Raw genomic sequence first — 25,362 nt, 5'->3', positions numbered from 1 at the left:
TCACCTGCAGCGCATTCATAATAAGTCAGTGACAAGTTCAAAAACTTTGGGTGACAGCGGAAGCAGTCCACTGACCAGTAAATCCCTTCCTCTTGTAACCAAGCTCACGCAAACCACCCCACCAACTCCCTCAGTGTCAATTTCCTCCTTCCCCAGGAATGCCAATAGTCCTGCAGGCCATGTCACTGGCAATTCTGACGAGTCCTCTCCTGCCTGGGATTCCTCCGATGCATCCTTGCGTGTAACGCCTACTGCTGCTGGCGCTGCTGTTGTTGCTGCTGGGAGTCGATGGTCATCCCAGAGGGGAAGTCGTAAGCCCACTTGTACTACTTCCAGTAAGCAATTGACTGTTCAACAGTCCTTTGCGAGGAAGATGAAATATCACAGCAGTCATCCTGCTGCAAAGCGGATAACTGAGGCCTTGACAACTATGTTGGTGTTAGACGTGCGTCCGGTATCCGCCGTTAGTTCACAGGGAACTAGACAATTTATTGAGGCAGTGTGCCCCCGTTACCAAATACCATCTAGGTTCCACTTCTCTAGGCAGGCGATACCGAAAATGTACACGGACCTCAGAAAAAGACTCACCAGTGTCCTAAAAAATGCAGCTGGACCCAATGTCCACTTAACCACGGACATGTGGACAAGTGGAGCAGGGCAGGGTCAGGACTATATGACTGTGACAGCCCACTGGGTAGATGTATGGACTCCCGCTGCAAGAACAGCAGCGGCGGCACCAGTAGCAGCATCTCGCAAACGCCAACTCTTTCCTAGGCAGGCTACGCTTTGTATCACCGCTTTCCAGAATACGCACACAGCTGAAAACCTCTTACGGCAACTGAGGAAGATCATCGCGGAATGGCTTACCCCAATTGGACTCTCCTGTGGATTTGTGGCATCGGACAACGCCAGCAATATTGTGTGTGCATTAAATATGGGCAAATTCCAGCACGTCCCATGTTTTGCACATACCTTGAATTTGGTGGTGCAGAATTTTTAAAAAAACGACAGGGGCGTGCAAGAGATGCTGTCGGTGGCCAGAAGAATTGCGGGACACTTTCGGCGTACAGGCACCACGTACAGAAGACTGGAGCACCACCAAAAACTACTGAACCTGCCCTGCCATCATCTGAAGCAAGAAGTGGTAACGAGGTGGAATTCAACCCTCTATATGCTTCAGAGGTTGGAGGAGCAGCAAAAGGCCATTCAAGCCTATACAATTGAGCACGATATAGGAGGTGGAATGCACCTGTCTCAAGCGCAGTGGAGAATGATTTCAACGTTGTGCAAGGTTCTGATGCCCTTTGAACTTGCCACACGTGAAGTCAGTTCAGACACTGCCAGCCTGAGTCAGGTCATTCCCCTCATCAGGCTTTTGCAGAAGAAGCTGGAGACATTGAAGGAGGAGCTAACACGGAGCGATTCCGCTAGGCATGTGGGACTTGTGGATGGAGCCCTTAATTCGCTTAACAAGGATTCACGGGTGGTCAATCTGTTGAAATCAGAGCACTACATTTTGGCCACCGTGCTCGATCCTAGATTTAAAGCCTACCTTGGATCTCTCTTTCCGGCAGACACAAGTCTGCTGGGGTTGAAAGACCTGCTGGTGAGAAAATTGTCAAGTCAAGCGGAACGCGACCTGTCAACATCTCCTCCTTCACATTCTCCCGCAACTGGGGGTGCGAGGAAAAGGCTCAGAATTCCGAGCCCACCCGCTGGCGGTGATGCAGGGCAGTCTGGAGCGACTGCTGATGCTGACATCTGGTCCGGACTGAAGGACCTGACAACGATTACGGACATGTCGTCTACTGTCACTGCATATGATTCTCTCAACATTGAAAGAATGGTGGAGGATTATATGAGTGACCGCATCCAAGTAGGCACGTCACACAGTCCGTACTTATACTGGCAGGAAAAAGAGGCAATTTGGAGGCCCTTGCACAAACTGGCTTTATTCTACCTAAGTTGCCCTCCCACAAGTGTGTACTCCGAAAGAGTGTTTAGTGCCGCCGCTCACCTTGTCAGCAATCGGCGTACGAGGTTACATCCAGAAAATGTGGAGAAGATGATGTTCATTAAAATGAATTATAATCAATTCCTCCGCGGAGACATTGACCAGCAGCAATTGCCTCCACAAAGTACACAGGGAGCTGAGATGGTGGATTCCAGTGGGGACGAATTGATAATCTGTGAGGAGGGGGATGTACACGGTGATATATCGGAGGATGATGATGAGGTGGACATCTTGCCTCTGTAGAGCCAGTTTGTGCAAGGAGAGATTAATTGCTTCTTTTTTGGGGGGGGTCCAAACCAACCCGTCATATCAGTCACAGTCGTGTGGCAGACCCTGTCACTGAAATGATGGGTTGGTTAAAGTGTGCATGTCCTGTTTATACAACATAAGGGTGGGTGGGAGGGCCCAAGGACAATTCCATCTTGCACCTCTTTTTTCTTTTATTTTTCTTTGCGTCATGTGCTGTTTGGGGAGGGTTTTTTGGAAGGGACATCCTGCGTGACACTGCAGTGCCACTCCTAGATGGGCCCGGTGTTTGTGTCGGCCACTAGGGTCGCTTATCTTACTCACACAGTCAGCTACCTCATTGCGCCTCTTTTTTTCTTTGCGTCATGTGCTGTTTGGGGAGGGTTTTTTGGAAGGGACATCCTGCGTGACACTGCAGTGCCACTCCTAGATGGGCCCGGTGTTTGTGTCGGCCACTAGGGTCGCTTATCTTACTCACACAGTCAGCTACCTCATTGCGCCTCTTTTTTTCTTTGCGTCATGTGCTGTTTGGGGAGGGTTTTTTGGAAGGGACATCCTGCGTGACACTGCAGTGACACTCCTAGATGGGCCCGGTGTTTGTGTCGGCCACTAGGGTCGCTTATCTTACTCACACAGTCAGCTACCTCATTGCGCCTCTTTTTTTCTTTGCGTCATGTGCTGTTTGGGGAGGGTTTTTTGGAAGGGACATCCTGCGTGACACTGCAGTGCCACTCCTAGATGGGCCCGGTGTTTGTGTCGGCCACTAGGGTCGCTTATCTTACTCACACAGTCAGCTACCTCATTGCGCCTCTTTTTTTCTTTGCGTCATGTGCTGTTTGGGGAGGGTTTTTTGGAAGGGCCATCCTGCGTGACACTGCAGTGCCACTCCTAGATGGGCCCGGTGTTTGTGTCGGCCACTAGGGTCGCTAATCTTACTCACACAGCTACCTCATTGCGCCTCTTTTTTTCTTTGCGTCATGTGCTGTTTGGGGAGGGTTTTTTGGAAGGGACATCCTGCGTGACACTGCAGTGCCACTCCTAGATGGGCCCGGTGTTTGTGTCGGCCACTAGGGTCGCTTATCTTACTCACACAGCGACCTCGGTGCAAATTTTAGGACTAAAAATAATATTGTGAGGTGTGAGGTATTCAGAATAGACTGAAAATGAGTGGAAATTATGGTTTTTGAGGTTAATAATACTTTGGGATCAAAATGACCCCCAAATTCTATGATTTAAGCTGTTTTTTAGTGTTTTTTGAAAAAAACACCCGAATCCAAAACACACCCGAATCCGACAAAAAAAAATTCTGTGAGGTTTTGCCAAAACGCGGTCGAACCCAAAACACGGCCGCGGAACCGAACCCAAAACCAAAACACAAAACCCGAAAAATTTCAGGCGCTCATCTCTAATATCTGTATGTAGAAAACAATGCCAGGAGTGCAGCCTGCTTGTGGCAGCGGTGGCAGCAGCGGCTGCTGGGTGGGGCAGGAGAGGCAAAGCACTGGGGTGGGAGTGGAGCTGCTTGATGACTCCTCTCGAAGCCAGTGATCCGAGGAGTCTGAAGTAACAGAAAATTCAACTGATTTTTCAGACTCTTCAAATCACTGGCTGAGAGATCAGAGGAGTCAGCAACATAGAGTGGCGACCCCATGCTGAGATGGGACCCACAGTTTGAGAACCACTGCTTTATACACTTATCACGTATCTTTTTTTTTATAGCCCTGTTCTATTCTTACAGGTGGCTGTAGAAATTTATTAGTGGCACTGCATTTCTTAAAGCAAGCAAAGCCATGTTTGGACATTACTAAATATCAGACACTGGCCCTCATTCTGAGTTGTTCGCTCGTTATTTTTCTTCGAATCGCAGCGATTTTCCGCAAACTGCGCATGCGCAATGTTTGCACCGCGGCTGCGCCAAGTAAATTTGCTAAGAGGTTTGGTATTTTACTCATGGCTTAACGAAGAAATGTCTTCGTTCTGGTGATCGGAGTGTGATTGACAGGAAGTGGGTGTTTCTGGGCGGAAACTGGCCGTTTTATGGGAGTGTGTGGAAAAATGCTGCCGTTTCTGGGAAAAACGCGGGAGTGGCTGGAGAAACGGGGGAGTGTCTGGACGAACGCTGGGTGTGTTTGTGACGTCAAACCAGGAACGAAACTGACTGAACTGATCGCAGTGGCAGAGCAAGTATCGAGCTACTCGGAAACTGCAAAGAAATTTCTGATCGCTATTCTATTCGCTATTTTGCGAATCTTTCGTTCGCAATTCTGCAAAGCTAAGATTCGCTCTCAGTAGGCGGCGGCTTAGTGTGTGCAAAGCTGCTAAAAGCAGCTAGCGAGCGAACAACTCAGAATGAGGGCCACTATGTATTGCTGAACCAAATAACATACCTAAAATAACATATGTGTTTATTGTGGAATTGTCAGCATGCTCTTTGTTCTGTTATTTAGAAAAAGTTGACATTGCTCAGGAGGTTTCTGTTTCTTTATATTGTATCATAGTCAACGGTAATGCTCTGAACGTGGATTCCTAGGTGCATACACATGAAGCTGCAATGCCATTGGTTTCAAGCAAGTTTAGTTGCCCCGTGTTCTTTGGTTATTTGACCTTTTGCCTGACATCAGCACCCCTTTATAATGATTGCATTAACTCATGCAGCATAATTGACCAATGTCCACAAATACATGTCAATGACGTCATTGGGGGATTGGATTTACAGATATGCCCTTGAACAATATGATCAATTGTGATCTAATATTTTTTTATCGCACATTTATCCTTAGTTTTACCTTTTCTTCTTTTCAGAGGATGTCCCAAAACCACAAAAGTAAAGATGAAAAGAAGAAAAGGTAAAGGTTAGGATAATCTACATAACTTGTTAGATGTTCTCCAGCTGTAGTACAGTATAAAATACAGCATCAAACCATTAAGGTGTACTGGGACTTTTAGTCCCACCACTGCTGGACAGGCACAATTGGCATTCTAGCAATACATGAGATAAACAGACTTGTAAAGCCACAGACTGCTCACCTCTGGATGATGAGCTCTTGGACCAGTGCTTTGGCCATGGCATGGTGCAATCTTCTGCCGACTCTCTATGATCCTAACATGGAAAGCAGCCAGGTTAGAGTGTCTGTTGGCTGGTACCCTCCTACTCGTGGCTTGTTACATGGAGGAGAAGCAAGTCAATCTGGGCCATTAGGGAGGGATGGATCAGTCCAAGGATTATGTAGCAATTTGGCTCTTCCCATGAAGCATACCTATGTCAGGGCTTGCCATTGATAAGCCAGAGCCAGGCTAGGTGGAATACATATGTCAGTTCAACAATAATTAGGTGGACAATGAGGACATAGGTGGGGCTATGTTGGCAGCAGGATGCTGACAAGTCCAAAATTCAAGTAAAGTATTTTCCTGGAGTGTGTAGTATGAGTATAAAGAAGCTGGTAAAGCATATATAAAACTATCTAACAATGAAAAACCCTAGATCATCGGCACGCCCAGTAAAGACTATACTCAATCCACCCCTAGCCTTTACCAATCTGTTACTTGTGAGAAGCACAATATAAAAGAAAAGTGTCCTTAGTTATACATCACGCCTTTACCTACACATTAAAATATATTTTCTCTAACGTCCTAGTGGATGCTGGGGACTCCATAAGGACCATGGGGAATAGACGGGCTCCGCAGGAGACATGGGCACTTTAAGAAAGAATTTAGATTCTGGTGTGCTCTGGCTCCTCCCTCTATGTCCCTCCTCCAGACCTCAGTTTGAATCTGTGCCCGGACGAGCTGGGTGCTTTTCAGTGAGCTCTACTGAGCTTGCTGTAAGAAAGTATTTTGTTGGGTTTTTTATTTTCAGGGAGCTCTGCTGGCAACAGACTCCCTGCATCGTGGGACTGAGGGGAGAGAAGCAACCCTGCTCTCTGCAGATGGGTCCTGCTTCTTAGGCTACTGGACACCATTAGCTCCAGAGTGATCGTACACAGGATCTCACCCTCGTCGTCCGATCCCAGAGCCGCGCCGCCGTCCCCCTCGCAGACCCAGAAGACAGAAGCCGGGTGAGCATAAGAAGCAAGAAGACTTCGAAATCAGCGGCTGAAGACTCCAGTCTTCACTGAGGTAGCGCACAGCACTGCAGCTGTGCGCCATTCTCCCATACACCTCACATACTCCGGTCACTGTAAGGGTGCAGGGCGCAAGGGGGGGCGCCCTAGGCAGCAATATAAACCTCTTTTTGGCAAAAATATAACATATATACAGCTGGGCACTGTATATATGTATGAGCCCCCACCAATTTTACAGTTTAAGCGGGACAGAAGCCCGCCGCCGAGGGGGCGGGGCTTCTCCCTCAGCACTCACCAGCGCCATTTTTTCTCCACAGCACCGCTGAGAGGAAGCTCCCCGGACTCTCCCCTGCTTATACCACGGTAGAGAAGAGGGTTGAAAAGAGAGGGGGGGGCACATAATTCGGCGCAAATTACATACAGCAGCGCTACTGGACAAACATTAAGTTACTGTGTTATTCCTGGGTTATATAGCGCTGGGGAGTGTGCTGGCATACTCTCTCTCTGTCTCTCCAAAGGGCCTTGTGGGGAAACTGTCTTCAGAAAAAGTATTCCCTGTGTGTGTGGTGTGTCTGTACACGTGTGTCGACATGTCTGAGGAAGAAGGCTATATTAGAGAGGAGCGGGAGCAAATGAATGTGGTGTCTCCGCTGACACCTGATTGGATGGATATGTGGAATGTTTTAAATGCTAGTGTAAACTCATTGTACAAAAGATTAGACAAGGCTGAAGCTTTGGGACAGTCAGGGACTCAACCCATGCCTGATCCTATGTTGCAGGGACTGTCAGGGTCTCATAAGCGCCCACTATCCCAGATTGTTGACACAGATACCGACACGGATTCTGACTCCTGTGTCGATTACGATGATGCAAAGTTACAGCCAAAATTGGCAAAATCCATTCGATATATGATTATGGCAATAAAAGATGTTTTGCACATCACAGAGGAACCCCCTGTCCCTGACAAGAGGGTACATATGTACAAGGGAAAGAAGCCTGAGGTAACCTTTGAGGGGGTCACACGAGCTGAACGAGTTATGTGAAAAAGCTTGGGAATCTCCAGATAAAAGACTGCAGATTTCCAAAAGGATTCTTATGGCGTATCCTTTTCCATCAACGGATAGGTTACGATGGAAATCCTCCCGTAGGATGGACAAAGCATTAACACGCACAGCTACAGTTGGAAAATCTAATTTTTTACCTTATGTTCCCTCACAGCATAAGAAAGCTCCGCATTATCAAATGCAGTCCTTTCGGTCACAAAGAAACAAGAAAGTGCGAGGTGCGTCCTTTCTTGCCAGAGGTAGGGGCAGAGGAATAAAGCTGCACAACACAGCTAGTTCCCAGGAACAGAAGTCCTCCCCGGCCTCTACAAAATCTACCTCATGACGCTGGGGCTCCACTGGCAGAGTCCGGCCCATGTGATGTCATGCAGCTGCTCTGACCACGCCTCCTGTTTCTCCGTTGCCGACCCCATTTTGAAACCGTGCCCCCGCACCGCTCCATCTCCGACTTGGAAATGGAGTGTTGTTGACCCCCCTTCACCGATTCACAGGCAGAGGTGATCGCATTATCTGCGGGGTGCCGCAGAAAATGCAGGCGGATGCGGATGCTCTTAGCAGTTTTTGCAGTTGGATCCAACCTGAATCAGGCCCCATTACCTATCACAATGCACTGCGGGTAGTACAAAATGGGGTTAATATAGGAGAAAAACCCCCAGAGCTGTGCTCCTTAACTGTTCCTGGTGGCTAGTGGAGCGGCTGCCCAGTAATCAGTGTCCACGCCAGTGCGCACGCGGCCCGCCCCCATCAGCGGCCTCGTGATCCCGGAGGGCGGTGTGTGTGTGACTGACCTTAGGAAGAAACCGGAGCCTCCGCTGCAGTGACCCAGCAACCGGGGCACGGGAGTATACTGCGCCACTGGGAGTGATGGAGCTGCAGTAAAGAGGTCTATTAGACCTAGCCTGCTGCAGCCCTTGTAGATTCTTATAAAAAAAGTTCTTCTTTTCTTGCCAAAATTAATAGCTAAGAATAGGCTGCCTGAGGCAGCCCCCTGTTAAGTGGCCTGCTACTGAAGGCACCAACTACAAACTGAGCTCCCTGTTCATGGAAGCGAGGTTATAGAGGAGGGGGCGCTGAGCATCTTGGGAACAGTCAAAAGCTTTGAGCCTGTTGGTGCCTCAGATCAAGATCCTACTCTGGTGTACATATACAATGTGAATCCTTGTGGAGTCCAGTGTACCCCACAGAAGAAATGAATGCGTCACACCCATTGGCAGCAACATTAGAATAGCTGCTGATGGGCACAATTGAGAAAGGAAGGGGGGAAAACATTTGAATCCAGCACATATATGTAATTTGAATATGTAATTTGTACCTTCCTACTTTAAAATGTAATGGATGAACCTCACCCTGTGAGAACTATCTTCATGATCAAGAGATCTCATATGCAAGATAAGTATGTGTTGGGATAGGGCTGTGGAGGGCGGCTGCTCGGGCACACCCCTGTCAAGTTAAGGAGATTCAACTGAGGAAGCACAAGGGAACTCTCATCTGGGAACAACAACTGCAGGGAGAACACATTTTCAGACGAATGTGGGAGGGCAGAAGGCTGCCTAATACTGAAGCACCCTCAGACATTAAACCATATGCAACAACTATTGCAAGCATTCCTGGGGGGAAGGTCTGCAGCAGACGGATTTGCATACGGTGATGTCATCCAAGCAGTGGGCCAAAGTTGGCTGGAACCCTCATCTGTATATGAAAAGAGAAAAGGGGCATGCAGGGCATAGCGGCCTTTTGCGGCGCTTGTATAACCCCAAGCTTGCATTAAACACCCCCACCCTCCTTCGGTGTGGGGCTCATGTTGGCCATGCCCAAGCCCCTGAAGCATTCAAGCTGATTTCTTGCAGCAGCTGGGCACTGTAACAGCTTCAGAGCTGCTCTACAAGACAAGTAAAAGGGTGTGGGCCCTGCAGCACCACCTGTAGTTTGCATACACACATATATAGGACAGCATCTCTTATATGCCCCAGGGTCAATAAAATAGTATCCTTGTCTAGGCTATCCATCCCCTCAGATAAGGTATTTGTCCATGCCGCTACAGCACTACACACCCAGGCCGACGCAATTGCCGGTCTGAGTAAGGTACCTGAATGTGTATAAATGGACTTCAGGGTAATCTCCTGTTTGCGGTCAGCAGACTCTTTGAGGGTAGCCGTATACTGGGACGGGAGGGCTACCTTCTTGGATAAGCGTGTTAATGCTTTGTCCACCCTAGGGGAGGATTCCCATCGTAACCTATCCATTGATGGGAAAGGATACGCCATAAGAATCCTTTTGGAAATCTGCAGTCTTTTATCTGGAGATTCCCAAGCTTTTTCACATAACTCGTTCAGCTCGTGTGACCCCCTCAAAGGTTACCTCAGGCTTTTTCACCTTGTACATATGTACCCTCTTGTCAGGGACAGGGGGTTCCTCTCTGATGTGCAAAACATCTTTTATTGCCATAATCATATATCGAATGGATTTTGCCAATTTTGGCTGTAACTTTGCATCATCGTAATCGACACTGGAGTCAGAATCCGTGTCTGTATCTGTGTCAACAATCTGGGATAGTGGGCGCTTATGAGACCCTGACAGTCTCCTGTTTGCGGTCAGCACACTCTTTGAGGGTAGCCGTATCCTGGGACGGGAGGGCTACCTTCTTGGATAAGCGTGTTAATGCTTTGTCCACCCTAGGGGATGATTCCCATCGTAACCTATCCGTTGATGGGAAAGGATACGCCATAAGAATCCTTTTGGAAATCTGCAGTCTTTTATCTGGAGATTCCCAAGCTTTTTCACATAACTCGTTCAGCTCGTGTGAGGGGGGAAAGGTTACCTCAGGCTTCTTTCCCTTGTACATATGTGGGAGGGCAGAAGGCTGCCTAATACTGAAGCACCCCCAAACAACAAACCAAATGCAACAACTACTGCAAGCATTCCTGGGGGAAGGCCTGCAGCAGATGGATTTGCATATAGTGATGTCATCCAAGCAGTGGGCATAGTTGGCTGCAACCCTCGTCTGCATATGAAAAGAGAAAAGGGTCACGCAGGGCATGGCGGCCTTTGTGGGGTTGCGCTTGGATGACCCCTAAATCGCTTTATACACCCCCACCCCCCATCAGTGTGGGCTCATGTTGGCCATGCCCCAGCCCCTGAAGCATTCAAGCTGATTTCTTGCAGCAGCTGGACCCAGAAACAGCTCCAGAGTTGCTCTACAAGACAAGTAAAAGGGTGTGAGCCCTGCAGCACCACCTGTAGTTTGCATACACACATATATAGGACAGCATCTCTTATATGCCCCAGGGTCAATAAAATAGTATCCTTATCTAGGGTATCCATCCCCTCAGATAAGGTATCCGTCCATGCCGCTACAGCACTACACACCCAGGCCGACGCAATTGCCGGTCTGAGTAAGGTACCTGAATGTGTATAAATGGACTTCAGGGTAATCTCCTGTTTGCGGTCAGCAGACTCTTTGAGGGTAGCCGTATACTGGGACGGGAGTGCTACCTTCTTGGATAAGCGTGTTAATGCTTTGTCCACCCTAGGGGAGGATTCCCATCGTAACCTATCCATTGATGGGAAAGGATACGCCATAAGAATCCTTTTGGAAATCTGCAGTCTTTTATCTGGAGATTCCCAAGCTTTTTCACATAACTCGTTCAGCTCGTGTGACCCCCTCAAAGGTTACCTCAGGCTTTTTCACCTTGTACAGATGTAGCCAACTTTATCTTGACTGTTTCTCCGCCGAGACGGGCGTTTAGCCACGCTAAGGCGATAGCTGAGTTTAATCACAGGCAGGCGCGTTGAGACGATCTAGATACTCATCATGCATTACACATCTCCACCACTGTGTGGCTAATGCTCCACTAATCCAGTACTTTCGATCGTACAGTATAGCGGCGGATTGATCTACAGCTCTGGCAATACTGTAGGCGTAACGGGAAGCGGTGGAAAAAGTATGGAGTACAGTACTGTATGTGTATGGAGACGCAACTACAGTAATTGTGTAAAAGGAATAATGTACAGTACAATGTATAAACACCGTGCTTTTTAAAATATAAAATATATGAGCGTCTGAGTTCGCTAATGCATAATGGGAATGGAGGACTAGCAGGAGGCGGAGGAAAACACCGTGCTTTACAAATGCGAGCGTCCGAGTCCTCTAAGGCATAAACCAACAGCAATGGGGCGAGGGCCGGGCGCTGTTTGCAGTACTTTCACACATGAAATTAGAAATCTCTCATGAGGCGTCGTGGGCTAGGGGTGAAGGCTCCCACCTCCCTCACTGGGGGTCCAGGGTTCGAGACATGATGTGCTTTCTTTCTTTTTTTTTTTTTTTTTTTTTTCTGTAATAATGCACTGTATTATTTTATTTCCATTGTAAGACAGTCAATGGAAGGATGCACACAGGTTTCACATAAATCAAAGTACATCTGCAGGAGCGATTCTTTACGCTAAATGCACCCAAACAGCGTGAATGAAATGAGTGTATTCTGGCGCTACCAACTAAGCAAAACAGTACTGTAGATCTTCAGCGTTTGTGCATTGCACAGGACCTGAATTTCCTTCCCTGTGCAGGCCCCCAGGGGGGAAGGGCGATGGGGGTAGGGGGGAGACGATGGAAAATACTGTGCCTTTGAAATGCAATTACATGAGCGTCCGAGTACACTACGGCATACTGTAAACCAACACCAATGGGAAGGAAGTGCCAACCTTATTTTTAATGTGTTCCCGTGACATTCACTTTAACATTTTTTTTTTCTCTCCAATACAGTACATCCAATGGAAGGATGCACACAGGTTTCACATAAATCAAAGTACATCTGCAGGAGCGATTCTTTACGCTAAATGCAACCTACAGTACGGTACTGTAAGTGAGCAAAATAGTACTACAGTGGGCGTTTGTGTATTGCACATGACCTGCATTCCCTCCCTGTCTACTGCATGATCTGTGCAGGCTCCCATGGGGGAAGGGCAACAGGCTAGCAGGAGGCGGAGGAAAACACCGTGCTTTACAAATGCGAGCGTCCGAGTCCTCTAAGGCATAAACCAACAGCAATGGGGCGAGGGCCGGGCGCTGTTTGCAGTACTTTCACACATGAAATTAGAAATCTCTCATGAGGCGTCGTGGGCTAGGGGTGAAGGCTCCCACCTCCCTCACTGGGGGTCCAGGGTTCGAGACATGATGTGCTTTCTTTCTTTTTTTTTTTTTTTTTTTTTTCTGTAATAATGCACTGTATTATTTTATTTCCATTGTAAGACAGTCAATGGAAGGATGCACACAGGTTTCACATAAATCAAAGTACATCTGCAGGAGCGATTCTTTACGCTAAATGCACCCAAACAGCGTGAATGAAATGAGTGTATTCTGGCGCTACCAACTAAGCAAAACAGTACTGTAGATCTTCAGCGTTTGTGCATTGCACAGGACCTGAATTTCCTTCCCTGTGCAGGCCCCCAGGGGGGAAGGGCGATGGGGGTAGGGGGGAGACGATGGAAAATACTGTGCCTTTGAAATGCAATTACATGAGCGTCCGAGTACACTACGGCATACTGTAAACCAACACCAATGGGAAGGAAGTGCCAACCTTATTTTTAATGTGTTCCCGTGACATTCACTTTAACATTTTTTTTTTCTCTCCAATACAGTACATCCAATGGAAGGATGCACACAGGTTTCACATAAATCAAAGTACATCTGCAGGAGCGATTCTTTACGCTAAATGCAACCTACAGTACGGTACTGTAAGTGAGCAAAATAGTACTACAGTGGGCGTTTGTGTATTGCACATGACCTGCATTCCCTCCCTGTCTACTGCATGATCTGTGCAGGCTCCCATGGGGGAAGGGCAACAGGCTAGCAGGAGGCGGAGGAAAACACCGTGCTTTACAAATGCGAGCGTCCGAGTCCTCTAAGGCATAAACCAACAGCAATGGGGCGAGGGCCGGGCGCTGTTTGCAGTACTTTCACACATGAAATTAGAAATCTCTCATGAGGCGTCGTGGGCTAGGGGTGAAGGCTCCCACCTCCCTCACTGGGGGTCCAGGGTTCGAGACATGATGTGCTTTCTTTCTTTTTTTTTTTTTTTTTTTTTTCTGTAATAATGCACTGTATTATTTTATTTCCATTGTAAGACAGTCAATGGAAGGATGCACACAGGTTTCACATAAATCAAAGTACATCTGCAGGAGCGATTCTTTACGCTAAATGCACCCAAACAGCGTGAATGAAATGAGTGTATTCTGACGGACTGTGCATCTTCGGTATTTGTGTATAGCATAAGACCTGTGAAGGCTCCCAGGAGGGAAGGGCGTAGGGCAAGACAGTGGAAAATACTGTGGTCAAAGAAAGGGCATATGTAAAACTAAGGGAAACTGTCACAAAGTACAGTAACTACAGTACTGTACGTTGAATGCCTGGAACGCACGACGCCTGAGACGCACGACGCCTGAGACGCACGACGTCTGAGACGCACGACGTCTGGATCGCTCATTGAGCATAAGCATGGCTGCTGTACCTGTAGTACCTGTACGTGACCGTCCCTATGCTATGGGTGAGCTGCGTCTCCTCGTTCGCTGGCGGGACAGAACTCTCGCCAGCAACGAGGAGAAAGTAAGGGCATATAGGAGGGCCAGCAGGGATATCCTCCGGACCTACAACCGGAGGAGAACGGTGAGGTCTCTCCAGAGGAGGTGGAGTGACCTCGTGAGGCGGACCCCACGACGCCTGCAGGCCATAAGGGATTGTAAGTACAGTACATTACTGTAGATTACTGTACTTTAAGTTACTGTAGTTACAGGTACAGTACATTATAGCAGGGGCTGCTGTAGCAGCAGGTATCCGGTCTATACAGCACTGTACAGTATTTGTGGTAAACAAATGGTTAAACAAGGACCAAACATTAACCCGGGTCAAAAGGTCAATTTGTTTTTTTGCGTCGACCTAGATGGTGCGGCTTTTGAAATTGGTTGACACCAGTTACTGTAGGTTGACATGGTCGTTAAGTTGACATGGAAAAAGATCGACATGCGTTTTACAAAAACAATTGTTATTTTTTTAAACTTGTGTATATACAGTAGTTCTTTACAATCCAGGTGGTCTACGATTGTGCAGTGTACAGTATCATGCAGTGTACAGTATATGCAATGTATCACAGTGTATCGTGCTGCGTAATTGCAGCGTGTCATGCAGTGTACATTCAGAATATGGTATTGTGCAGTGAGTGTAATACATAGTGAATCACATCGTGCAGCAGAGCCGGCCTTAGGCATAGGCAAACTACAGTAGGCAAATGCCTAGGGCATTTGCTATGCTTAGGGGCACCAGCAGCTTCTGCTGATTAAAATGATATGCGGCATGCCTATATTTTGCGTGACTGCGGCTGTATCTGTACCTGGCTAGGGCCAGCACTGTCGTGCAGTGTACTGTATACACATGTGGTACTGTAATTGCAGTTTTTTGTGTAGTGTACATTGTATCATATTTTGCAGGGAAATGTGCAGTTTGTCATATCACGCAGTCGTGCAGTGCATTGTGTGGTTTAATTGCAGTGTGCCGAAATTTGTGTTTCAGATAGTACAGTGTTCTAAGGGATGTTACTTTGGCAGAAATTATTCTAAGGGATGTTACAGTGGCCTAATGTGTTCTGACGTGCATTACTCTTGCATAAGGTTCATGACTGGCAGATCTCTACTTTGTGACGTAATGTGGATATACTACTGCACTACTGTGACGTACAGTAACGTGAATAAGGTGCTCTACTGTGTGACACAACGTGAATCAAGGACAGTACTGTGACGTGAATACGGTGCTCTACTGTGTGACACAACGTGAATCAAGGACAGTACTGTGACGTGAATAAGGTGCTCTACTGTGTGACACAACGTGAATCAAGGACAGTACTGTGACGTGAATACGGTGCTCTACTGTGTGACACAACGTGAATCAAGGACAGTACTGTGACGTGAATACGGTGCTCTACTGTGTGACACAACGTGAATCAAGGACAGTACTGTGACGTGAATACGGTGCTCTACTGTGTGACACAACGTGAATCAAGGACAGTACTGTGACGTGAATAAACTGCACTACTGTGACATGACGTGAATAAGATGAATTCAGGTGAGTACTGCATCATCTGTCATGAAATCAATTTGTAATGTAATGAACAGTACTGAGATGGTTAAGGGTGGGAGGGCTGCATGCTGATGTGTGTCATAATGTTTATAAGGGCAATGCTTATGTGTGTTACAATGTCTATAAAGGTAGTGTTCTGTCTAATACCCTGGACCTACTGTACTGTAGCGATACTGTAAGTGTACTGTATGTCACATTTAGAAATGTGCCCCTTAAGTTTTGAAGACAGTACAGTACACTATGCCCTCCTGAGTGATTAGGTGCAGGGTACTAGAATGAACAATTCCATTTATTGTGATGTCATAAAGATGCTGTCAATGTTGAATTTCATTGGCTGTACAGTATGCTGCCATTATACTGTATATATATTTTTACAGGGCTGGTAGCACGACGTCACAGGAGGCGGGACAGGCGCCGCCAAGCTGGTAAGTATTGTCAAATACAGTAGTGTACAGTACATAGTGATTTCTATAGTCCCAACCCCCTGTCCTGACCATCACAGATAACTCGCTGCAATCCGTTAATGTTAAGAATGTCTGTTTACAAAACTAAATGTAAATATTAAACACAAAGTATAAATAACATTGTAGATAGCTGAATACCCGTGCTTCGCTACGGGATGAGGATGGTAAATTCCAGTGATAGTTGTTTGTTAATTTACGTTTGTTGGCGATCTAGTATATAGTACTGTATACTTTAAGCATACTGTATCTTGCTTCTCTGATGCAGATTGTTTATTGGCCGGACCCCTTTTTGGTCCTGGATACTGTGCAGTACATGTTTCAAATTGACAGCTTCACTTACAGTACTGTTATTTTTTTTCCCACAGTACCACCACCACCACCACCTGCTGCGCTGCCAGGTATTGTGTAACGAGAATTCTGGTGCTACTGTCATCGTTGTTACACTACTGTACATGTGTCCTGGATACTGTACAGTACATGTTTCAAATTGACAGCTTCACTTACAGTACTGTTATTTTTTTTCCCACAGTACCACCACCACCACCACCACCACCTGCTGCGCTGCCAGGTATTGTGTAACGAGAATTCTGGTGCTACTGTCATCGTTGTTACACTACTGTACATGTGTCCTGGATACTGTGCAGTACATGTTTCCAATTGACAGCTTCACTTACAGTACTGTTATTTTTTTTCCCACAGTACCACCACCACCACCACCTGCTGCGCTGCCAGGTATTGTGTAACGAGAATTCTGGTGCTACTGTCATCGTTGTTACACTACTGTACATGTGTCTTGGATACTGTGCAGTACATGTTTCAAATTGACAGCTTCACTTACAGTACTGTTATTTTTTTTCCCACAGTACCACCACCACCACCACCACCACCACCACCTGCTGCGCTGCCAGGTATTGTGTAACGAGAATTCTGGTGTGACTGTCATCGTTACACTACTGTACATGTGTCCTGGATACTGTACAGTACATGTTTCAAATTGACAGCTTCACTTACAGTACTGTTATTTTTTTTCCCACAGTACCACCACCACCACCACCACCACCACCACCTGCTGCGCTGCCAGGTATTGTGTAACGAGAATTCTGGTGCTACTGTCATCGTTGTTACACTACTGTACATGTGTCCTGGATACTGTGCAGTACATGTTTCCAATTGACAGCTTCACTTACAGTACTGTTATTTTTTTTCCCACAGTACCACCACCACCACCACCACCACCACCTGCTGCGCTGCCAGGTATTGTGTAACGAGAATTCTGGTGCTACTGTCATCGTTGTTACACTGCTGTACATGTGTCCTGGATACTGTACAGTACATGTTTCCAATTGACAGCTTCACTTACAGTACTGTTATTTTTTTTCCCACAGTACCACCACCACCACCACCACCACCTGCTGCGCTGCCAGGTATTGTGTAACGAGAATTCTGGTGCTACTGTCATCGTTGTTACACTACTGTACATGTGTCCTGGATACTGTACAGTACATGTTTCCAATTGACAGCTTCACTTACAGTACTGTTATTTTTTTTCCCACAGTACCACCACCACCACCACCACCACCACCACCACCTGCTGCGCTGCCAGGTATTGTGTAACGAGAATTCTGGTGCTACTGTCATCGTTGTTACACTACTGTACATGTGTCCTGGATACTGTACAGTACATGTTTCCAATTGACAGCTTCACTTACAGTACTGTTATTTTTTTTCCCACAGTACCACCACCACCACCACCTGCTGCGCTGCCAGGTATTGTGTAACGAGAATTCTGGTGCTACTGTCATCGTTGTTACACTACTGTACATGTGTCCTGGATACTGTACAGTACATGTTTCAAATTGACAGCTTCACTTACAGTACTGTTATTTTTTTTCCCACAGTACCAACACCACCACCACCACCACCTGCTGCATCCGAGAGCTCCGGAAGTGGTAATAATTACTTTTTGTTACAGACACACTAGTTTCCTACAGTATTACTGTAATTTTTGTATTTTACAATACTTGTCATCTTTTACACACAGACCGCCTCGTAATTGATACAGAGGAGGAGCTCATTCCCATTGATTCGGGGGAGGAAGAGGAGCCAGATTATAGTAAGTACAGTAGGATTTTCTCAAGCCCATTCTTAAAAGTATTGACCAAGTCCACTTTTATTACTTTTCAGGCAGGGAATTCCAAACATGTACTGTACAGTATTTCCCTCACTGTGAAGACCCCTTTTCGCCTCTGTGCGAAATCGCCTCTACTTCAACAAGAGTTACTGTGCACGTGTCCTCTGTGTCCATCTTATCAAAAACCGTTCCTGTGTATTGTCCCCTTACTGTATACAGTATATTTGTAAAGGTTAATCATGTCCCCTCTTAATCTCCTCTTTTCCAATGTAAACATGCCTAGCCTGCCTTTCCTTGTATTCCATCTTCTCAATCCACTTCATCACTTTGGTCGCCCGCCTCTAAACCTTTTGTAGTTCCACGATATCCATTTTGTATTATGGTGCCCAAAATTGTGCATCCGACCCACCCTCCACTAGCCTAACCCTCCAATCATACTCTGAATCCACACTCTGCATTCTGAATGTCGGGATCCAGACAGCAGGTCTTTTAAATACAGTACTGTATGTCCCCTACCGCTGGACAGTCATTCTGCTCCTACTGTATTATGAATATATCTCTGCCTCCTGTAGCACTGTACTACTGTGCAATTTTGTAGTAACTGTACTCTACTGTATTTTGTTTATAATATTTTTTTATTTTCAACTCAGTAATTATTGACAGTGAGGATGAAAAACCCTCTCCCCAACTTGGTAAGTAAACTGCAGTATTGTACTGTACTGTACATTGTGTTAAACCAATGGGTTGGGTTTGCGTGACCAGCAGTCAGGATTCTAGCGGTCAGGTGACCGACAGTGGCATCCTGATTGCAGCAATCCCAACAGGGTGAGGTACGGTATCCTAACCCTCCTCCACTACCCCCTGATTCTGGCCTCGACATTCTCGTCTCTGTGTGCGAAATTTACTCTCCTCCTCCAATTCCTGACTGAATTTTTGCTTTACTGTATTCAACACAGAATACAAAAGTATATTTCATGGATTTTTTGCTTTCACAGGCCCTACACTGTCACAGGCGGTGGCGGAGGAGGAGGACCAGGACTCTACCTCTATGTCCATCACCTCACTGCACCCATTAAGTAAGTCCAGTCCGGTACATCGTGCCTCTGTAGAGCCAGTTTGAGCAAGGAGAGATTGATTGCTTCTTTTTTTGGTGGGGGCCCAAACCAACCAGTCATTTCAGCCACAGTCGTGTGGCAGACCCTGTTTATATAACATAAGGGTGGTTGGGAGGGCCCAATCACAATTCCATCTTGCACCTCTTTTTTTATTTATTTTTTTATTTATTTATCTTTGCATCATGTGATGTTTGGGGAAAATTGTTATAAGGTTTGATGTAAAAAAAAGGTTAAAAAAAAGAGGCAGATTAGATGGGCAAAGTGGTTCTTACAGTATTTGTCATCAAATTCTATGTTTCTGTATGCAGACCCTCCAACATGACCCGCCGCACTGCTCTGTTTCTAGACTTCCCTCTTAATTTATGATTTCCATCACCTGTGTTGAACTAGTTATATGATAAGAAAGCTGTTTCTTCACAGGTGATGGCAATAATAAATTAAGAGGGAAGTCCAGAACCAGAGCATTTTGTACCATGTTGGAGGGTATGTGTATTTCCTGGAATTAACCTTTTTTTTTTTTCACATTAATGTTTTTTTTCACAGGCCCTACACTGGAACAGGCCACGGAGGAGGAGGAGGATGATGATGATGCTGCTGCATTTAGTGGTAAGAATTATTACTGACATTGATCTGATGCCATCAGAGTAGCACTTTTCATCAGATTTTTCTGGCAAATGCGTAGAAATCGGATGAAAATTGTTTTTGTTTGAACTGGTGATATTGCCCATACAGTAGCAACCGATCACATCCCACATTAACATTTACAGTATCTAGTTACACTTACAGACGATAATACAGTACAGTAGGTAATATTTGATTGGTTGCTACTGTATGGACAACATCCTGTTCTAAAAAAAACACCCATCTTACTCAATTTCTCTCTCTCTCTCTCTCTCACCCCTTGTCACTGTCTCTCCATTCATCTCTCTAGATACTGTCAGTGATGAATTTCCCATTAGGCACGAGAGGCACGTACTGTACCTAGTGGCGGCATCTGTTTGGGGGCCTCAGTTGGATGCTTACAGTATGCTAATACTGTCATCCCAAAAATTACCACTACAGTAACTGCTAAATATTTTAAGTGTACTGTACAATATGCACATACAGTACTGTACAGTATACATAATTCAAAAGAAAAAAGAGTTGCTACTGTACCTTATTCTAGTCATAATCACCGGCATACGGGTCACTCACAAATTTTCTGATGGTCTCGGTGGGGTCCCTTGGAATCACCATGCCTGTCACAAGCATACCTTTTTTTACCCACCTGACACTGGGCCTGGACACTAGTGTACTATTACTATACTTTTTACTGTATACTGTATCTTATAATATTCTTCTCTTTTACCCACAGACGACGAGCCAGAATACATTTTTGGTAAATATACTGTACAGTAGCAATAGTTGGTACTGTAATTACAGTATTTTTTTTTCTCCAACATTATTTTAAGTCAAACTGATATGACTAACTGTACTGTATTATCTTTTTACAGTCCGTCGCCAACCAGTGGAGGAGACACCTGGTAATAAAATAGAAATACATAATGCACTGTACTGTATTCTAACTTACTGTAACATGTATAACACTGAGCTGATCATCTTCACACCCTCTGACATAACCTTACAGTACAAACTGTACTTTCTCTCCTTTTTCACCCTCTTCACTCCACAAATGCATGCTGCGTTTCCTGACTACTGATATAATAGTGTGTAGAGCGTAGCGAGGCACCGTGCCCACCGCGTGGCGAGCGAAGCAAGCATGCAAGGGGCTGCTTTCCGCTCGCCGCCCCTGTCGGGATTGTGTGGTCGGGATTCCGGCGTCTGTATTTTGACTGCCGGGATCCCGTCCAGCGGGATTACGTACTGATCTCCAGTCTGAGCCTGCCCTAGGCATAGGCATACTTGCCAAATGCCCAGGGGCACAAGCAGCTTCTGCTGATTAATATGATATGCAGCATGCCTACAGTATATTCTGTGCATACAAAATGCATTACTAATGTGCAGCATTATGTGTATACAGTACTTTGTTGTGTAACATATACTGTAGCAAGGGCACTACTGTGTGGTCTAATGTGAACAAAGAGCAATATGATGTGATGCAATGTGAATAAGTGGGAATACTTTGAGGAGTAATGTGGTACTATCATATGATGTAACGAGAAAAAGAGACACTATTGCATGATATGTTGTGAATAAAGTTGCAGTACTGTGTGGCGTCATTTCAGATTGGGGAATTACTGTGTGGCCTTGCCCCTTCCCAGCAAGAACATGCACCGTTTTGGGATGCACACCGAATGTGCACACTGTTGCTATTTTAAACATACAGTACAGTAAGTTGGAGGAGCACCAAAATGACGACTGCTATGGTTGAGGGGTGATGGTGCTGGGAAAGGGGTACAGGCTCAGAGGCGGAAATAGCATCTGTGCAAGGGGGCAGCATCCAAAAACTTGACTAGGGAATCATATTATTTATGGCTGGCTCTGAGTACAGTCCACTATTATGGATAGTACTCCCTACAACACCACCTACAGTACTGTAACCCTCTTTTTTCTGAAGCGGTCATGAAATGTCATGACTGCTAATACATACAGTAAATGTCTACAGTATTTGTACTGTGGTGTTTAATTCCTTTGACAATTTGTTTATGACCTATTGAAGCTAAACTCTTGTACAGTACTTTATATTTTGAATACCAGCAATACAGTATAATACTGTACCTACAGTATACAGTAATAATTGTTTACTATTTGAATGTGACTAAATGTTTTTTTTTCTCCAATATAGTGCCAATTATTTATGGGGGCCCCAGACAGGGGCAAGATAGGTGGGCTGGCCCAGAAGCGGGCAGGCAGCAGCCCACTTATACAAGAGGTAAACTAAAGCAATGTTTAAATTACCTCGACAGCATACAGTAGTGTTTGATTTACTGTACTGACAATACAGTACTGTACATTGTAAATAACAATATTGTCTAATATAGAGTAAAGTACTGTATTGCCATTACTACACTGTAAAGTATTCAGTATTTGTTTTGTAATACTGTCCTTTTTTTCCCACAGAACAGTTGCAGCGTGCCATCCAGCTCCAGCGGGTGGTGGTCCACCTCCTAGTGGACCACTATTTTAATATTTTATTAAGTTTAATTTAATTTTATTTAATAAAAATTTTTGTTCTTGTACTCCATTGTATAGTATCTTTTTCTACTGTATAAGATAGGCATACTGTACACCATACAATTATCTGGCAGATAATCTGCAAGATCTGGCTGTTTGTAATGAAATTCTCTCCTAATTTAGCTGTGGTGTACAGTACCTCCTGAGTGTGCTGGGGTGCTTTCTGGCCAGTTTGGGGTGATTTGGAGCAAGTTTGGTCGGCCATCTGGCCGACATGTGCTGTCGACTGTTTGGCAAACATGTGTTTTCACTCCAGCATGTGTGTGTCAGGCATTTTGTGTGTGTCAGGCATTTTGTGTGTGTCAGGCATTTTGTGTGTGTCAGCCATTTTATGTGTGTCAGCCATTGCTGTGTGGTTCCACAAATGTTAGCGTGTCAAAGTGCTGACCACTGACACCACTATTTCACTTTGTACCGCATGCCTTTTGTGGAACCACACAGCCCAGCATGACTTATTGCTGGGCTGTGTGGTTCCACAAATTTTCTTGGAAAACAAATGAACATGAGTGTCTTTACTTTAATACTTTTTTTTTTTTTTCCCCCACAGATATCTATATACACAAGAAAAGAATGTAACGAAGAACAAACTACTTTTTTGTTTTAATTAACTTTCAAACTTTATTTAAAAAAAACACCTTTTTTTTCTTCAATAAACTTTTAAAAATAGAAGTTTCCTGTGGTTTTTATTAAAATATGAAATGCAAGATGCCTAACCAAGTTGTTTTACATACAGTATACCACTCTTAATTGAATTCCCATCATACAGTAGTACTAATTTATACAGTACAGGAAGTTGGGAATACAAACATTGGAAACCACGTCATGTTTATTTTAAGAAACACTTTATTTACGGACAAAATCATTTGGAACATGTAACATCACACATACTGTACTGTATTGTAATAAAGCCAACATCACACATACTGTACGGTACTTTAATCAAAAGGTAACAGCACAAATACAGTAACAATATCAACTTTAACATTTTTATAATTTATTTTTTTGTGGTGGTGGTGCGGGGTAATGGTTTTTGTACTTTATTTTTAGGTTTTGCTTTTTTGAATTATTTTTCGTTTTTGTCTTTTGCTTTTTAACACTGTCGCATACGGACACCAGAATAGAGGACTGACAACAGCAGCCCCTGGATGGAAACGCAGCCCAAGGCCCCAGATGGACACAGCACAATGGACTCGGCTGCTACTGGATAGATACAGCAGCGCCCAAAAAATCAACAGGAATAAAAGGGGCAACTTGTAACAGGCCCTTACATTACCAGGAATGTGGTGAGCCAAGTTCATGCACTCCCCTTTGAGTAACCGAGCTGCTCCAAGTGGATTCAGCACAGTGCATGCAGCCCCAGAAAATGTACAGGTCATACAGGTACATTGACACAATTTTTTAGCTTCAGCTGTGTGAAGCTGATGTGCTGAAGCTAGGAGGTAGGTAATGATCTGGTTTCATCATAGTCGAGCTTCCAAGTCATTTTCCTCTTCGTTCTCAGCACAGAGTTTATGGTATCCCTTATCTTCCTCTTTTCTGGATCACCAATCCTCACGCGGCGTTCACACCTAGCCATGATGTCATGTACCAGATTTTTGGGCAGCGGAAGTTTGCCCTTGGAACCATCAAAGTTCACACGATTGGCCCACGTCAAGTATTTGTCGTACCGTACATGGTGCTGGAACAGAGAATATGCATATTTCTGAATATGTCCATTTGAAGCTCTGTACAGATGGTCGTCCAGGGAAGTTGAGATGACAGCCAGGGCAATATTGTTCAGAGAGCCTCCGAATGTATTGCGAAGTGGCCTGTGAGCAGGTGTGCTGGTCATCATTGGTGTTCCTGGCAACAGCACACTTGAATCCAGGCCTCTGCGGTCGTCCAGCCCTCTGCGGTCCTCCAGGCCTCCTCTGCGGTCCTCCAGGTCTCTTCTGCGGTCCTCCTGGTCTCTTCTGCGGTCCTCCTGGTCTCTTCTGCGGTCCTCCAGGCCTCCTCTGCGGTCGTCCAAGTCGCTGACTTCGTCCAGTCCGCTGCTGTGGTCCAGGCCTCTGCGGTCCTCCAGGCCTCCTCTGCGGTCCTCCAGGCCTCCTCTGCGGTCCTCCAGGCCTCCTCTGCGGTCCTCCAGGCCTCCTCTGCGGTCCTCCAGGCCTCCTCTGCGGTCCTCCAGGCCTCCTCTGCGGTCCTCCAGGTCTCTTCTGCGGTCCTCCAGGCCTCCTCTGCGGTCCTCCAGGCCTCCTCTGCGGTCCTCCAGGCCTCCTCTGCGGTCCTCCAGGTCTCTTCTGCGGTCCTCCAGGCCTCCTCTGCGGTCCTCCAGGCCTCCTCTGCGGTCCTCCAGGCCTCCTCTGCGGTCCTCCAGGCCTCCTCTGCGGTCCTCCAGGCCTCCTCTGCGGTCCTCCATGTTTCCTCTGCGGTCCTCCAGGCCTCTGTGGTCGTCCAGGCCTCCTCTGCGTTCGCCCAAGTCGCTGACTTCGTCCAGTCCGCTGCTGTGGTCCAGGCCTCTGCGGTCCTCCAGGTCTCTTCTGCGGTCCTCCAGGTCTCCTCTGCGTTCGCCCAAGTCGCTGACTTCGTCCAGTCCGCTGCTGTGGTCCAGGCCTCTGCGGTCCTCCAGGTCTCTTCTGCGGTCCTCCAGGTCTCCTCTGCGGTCCTCCAGGCATCCTCTGCGGTCCTCCATGCCGCTGACTTCGTCCAGTCCGCTGCGGTCCTCCAGGTCTCCTCTGCGGTCGTCCAGGCCTCCTCTGCGGTCCTCCAGGCCTCCTCTGCGGTCCTCCAGGCCTCCTCTGCGGTCCTCCAGGCCTCCTCTGCGGTCCTCCAGGCCTCCTCTGCGGTCCTCCATGCCGCTGACTTCGTCCAGTCCGCTGCGGTCCTCCAGGTCTCCTCTGCGGTCGTCCAGGCCTCCTCTGCGGTCGTCCAGGCCTCCTCTGCGGTCGTCCAGGCCTCCTCTGCGGTCCTCCAGGCCTCCTCTGCGGTCCTC

The sequence above is a fragment of the Pseudophryne corroboree genome, unplaced genomic scaffold (assembly GCF_028390025.1).
Source record: "Pseudophryne corroboree isolate aPseCor3 unplaced genomic scaffold, aPseCor3.hap2 scaffold_1370, whole genome shotgun sequence".
Lineage (NCBI taxonomy): Eukaryota > Metazoa > Chordata > Amphibia > Anura > Myobatrachidae > Pseudophryne > Pseudophryne corroboree.
The sequence above is the reverse complement of the archived record's forward strand: the minus strand, read 5'-3'. Positions refer to the sequence as shown.